Here is a 3541-nt window from a genome sequence, read left to right as displayed (position 1 = left end):
AACCAAGTTTTGTTACTTGCTTTGCCTCAGGCTATTCTCAAATCTCTGGTGACTTCACAGATATTTGGAATATTACATTACACCAGAAGAACTGCTACAGACCTACAGATCTTATGGGTAGGATACATATATGGTTTTCCATCATAGGGGATATAAGACAGAGCCTCGTCCCTAAAATATTAGTTGTCCCTATAACTGCAATCTTACCATTGACATTTAATATCTTTGAGCCTTTATGTTTCCCCCCAATCTTTAGGAATGTCCATCTAAGAATTAGAAGGCCATATGAATAAAAAAAATAAAAGAAGGGCATCTGAAGGTCATCTGATCCAACTCAGGTAATGTCCATTAAAGTGTGAATACCCTTTGATGTAGGTAGCATAGTTGAAATTAACCCGAGGTTTATGGGTTCTCTAGATTTCCTGAAATCATATGCCGAGTTTCATGTGCATGTGCATATGTGCATTTTTACCCATTGAAAAGTTATTATCAGGCTGGAATGTAGTCTGTTGTGTTAATACTTGAGATTCAATGTAGTTCTGACATGGCTTTGAATTCTTGTTCTACCACTTACTAGCTGTGTGACCCTAAACAATATACTTGACCACTCTGAATATCATCTGTGTATGAAAACAGAAAAACATAACAGTGCCTAACTTGAGTTGGTATTGTAAGGATCCAATGAAAAAAAGCAGATCAAGTGCAAAACATAGTTCCTGGTGCAAAATAAGTGTTCCATGTTCATTGATGCATTCAATAAATATTTACTGAATTCCTACTCTGTTATTCACTCTCCTATGTCCCAGAGTTAGAGCAGTGAACAAAAATCTCTCTTCTCATGAGGCTTCTGTTAAAAGTCAAATAAAATAAAATAGCTAAAAGTATGATAAGCACCATGATTAAAGTTAAAAATGGGGGCTTAGGAGGAGAGCAAATTCAAGGTGTAGGCCAGCTGCATTCCTTACTGGAGACTCGGGAAGAATCCATCTCTGAGCTCATTTCCTTTTCATATTTTCCACATGGCTCCCTCTATCTCAAACCAGCAAGAGTGGCTCAAGTCCTTCTCATGGTTGAAATCTGATTTCCTTTCCTGCAACTTTCTTCTTTTAAGGGTTCATAAAATCACATCAAGGATAATCTTTGAATCTTAAGGTCAGCTTATCAGTAACCACAAATACACTTGAATAATTTATTTTGCCATGTGATATAAACAGAATAACAAGTGTGACACCTGAGGATGAATGTTATTGGGGCCAAAATTCTGACTACCACAGATAGAAAAGATATTCTAGGCAGAGGGAATAGCATGAACAAGTTCCCTGAGATGGACTCCAGGTAGGCATATTTGTGGAACTGAAAAAGCCAGTGTAGCTAGAACTTTGTGAGTAAGGAGGAGAGTGGGAAATGGTCAGGGGAAGGGATCTAAGAAGCCATAAAGAGGTTAAAGCTGGTAAATGACATGGTCTGATTGACATGTTAGAAAGATAGTTCTTGCTACTGTGAGGAGAATGAGTTGGAAGGGAGCAAAAATGAAAGGGAGAAATTTATCATGCACGGTAACTATAATGATCCCCATCTTTAATACTAGAGCTTCTAAATCTGTGTTAGCAACACAGCACTAGAAATCAAGAGCTCTTTGTGGAGTATCATGAAATATTCCTATTTAAATCATAAAGTATCTACAAATATAATTCCATGATAACTCAAATAGGAGAAACATTTATGGGAACACATTCTAACCATTAACTTAATGCTGTTCCTTGAAAATTTTGGGGAAAAAGATCATTTCCTTTTCTTTCATTTTATTTTTAGTGTCATAATACTCTGGTTTTATTCATAGAACACATATTCCCTCAGAGGATAGTTTTAAAAACATCCTTAAGAGAAGAGCAATATAGTGGTGCATAGAGACTGACGTCGGCTGGACACAAGACCTGGGCCCTTCTGTATTCTCTCAGCCTCCTTTGATACTCTGCCAGGAGTTTTAGTTAGCTGTTTGAAATGCCTTATTACAGTGGGAAGAAATACAAGGTCCAAACACTACACAGATGTGAAAAGCCCAGATTCAGTCTAGCTTAACTCATCAGTGGGAATGAAGTTCCTTTGGACTAATTCCTACAAGGGTCCTTTGGCTCTAAGTAAAAAAAAAAAAAATGCTCTGAATCTACCTGGTAGCATGATCAGACAGATTACCATGGACTTATGCCCTGGAGCTCTTTGAGCACAAAATCTCCAGCTTTTTGGCAGTTTCCTGCCCAGGCTACTTCCTTCCTATTCACTGGCTTTCAAGAATTCTCTGATCTATCCTCCTTGTACACACTCAAACTTCTTTCTACTACTTTCTAATGCAGTCGCCAATTTACCCACCTCTCACTGAGTCCTTCAAATGTTCCATTTTTCTAAATAACCCTTATGTTTCCTTTCATTATTTCTCAGTCCCCTCCTCCCAGTATCACACATTTGGGACTCTGAGGGCACTTGTCCATTCCTGCCCCTCACACCAACTTTGTTTAGCTCATCCATGCTCAGAACATACATTTACATGTCTAAAGTCCCATTAACATTATTATGCCTTCCCCATTCATCCTGTAGTTTTCTCAACGTCACACACATTGAGAAGAAAGGATGAGTTTCTATAGGAGACAGGATGCAGGTGCCAGAATTGTGAGTGAGGCCTTAAAGGTAGTACTGTTAGATTCCTGAGAGCATAGGCTGAAGTAGCTAGGAGTGGGCTGAAGAGGCATTGGAATGTCCACTTAAGGATTTGTGGGGGATTCTAGGATCTGAGAAACAAGAGCAATATTGTCATCCCTGTTGGACAAGTCTACCCAGTTTCAAATGAAGTGAGCCCTGTTTATTGCCCCATATTTATATCTATTTAGAGCATTGGGGGCTTCTTTGGTGATGGTGGGGGAGGAAGGGTGTTGAGAGAGAGACAGAGAGCACAAGAGAGCATGAGAGAGCTGGAGAGGGCACTAAGGCAGGAGAGAAACTGTTAAAAGAAAAATCTTTTCAGTATTTTGAGAAAACATTTGCAAAGGTGTGGAAGTTATAGGCTAGTCTATTTCTGGCAATCACTGTCAATGTGACATTTCTGTAAAATATGGCTCAGGTGGAAGCTCTTTCTGGTACCAAATTATAATGGCAATATTGAAAATTTATTGAGTACTTACTACTATCTGTTGGGCTGTATGCCAGGCTTTTTAATTGTCTTAACTCATTTAATCCTCACAATAACATTAGGAGATGGAAGTTATTATTTTATTTACATTGTACATGAGAAAACTGAGGCATGAAGAGAAGCAACTAACTCAAGGACACATATCTAATAAGTGGCAGAATCAGGATTCAAGCCTGGGTCTGGCTAACCCAATGTCCATCCTCATAATAACTATGCTTTATTGGAATTGTTGGTAATTAAGAGAACCATTGTAGAGGTCAGGCACTCCTTTCTCATCCAGCTCACCTCTGTCCTGAATCCCTCTCCTCTTCTCTGCTCTAATCCCTAGTACTTCTAATGCTTTCTGAAAGGCCCAAAGCT

This window comes from Phyllostomus hastatus, unplaced genomic scaffold (assembly GCF_019186645.2).
Source record: "Phyllostomus hastatus isolate PE091 unplaced genomic scaffold, TTU_PhHast_1.1 phas_scaffold_28, whole genome shotgun sequence".
NCBI classification, from domain to species: Eukaryota; Metazoa; Chordata; class Mammalia; order Chiroptera; family Phyllostomidae; genus Phyllostomus; species Phyllostomus hastatus.
The sequence above is the reverse complement of the archived record's forward strand: the minus strand, read 5'-3'. Positions refer to the sequence as shown.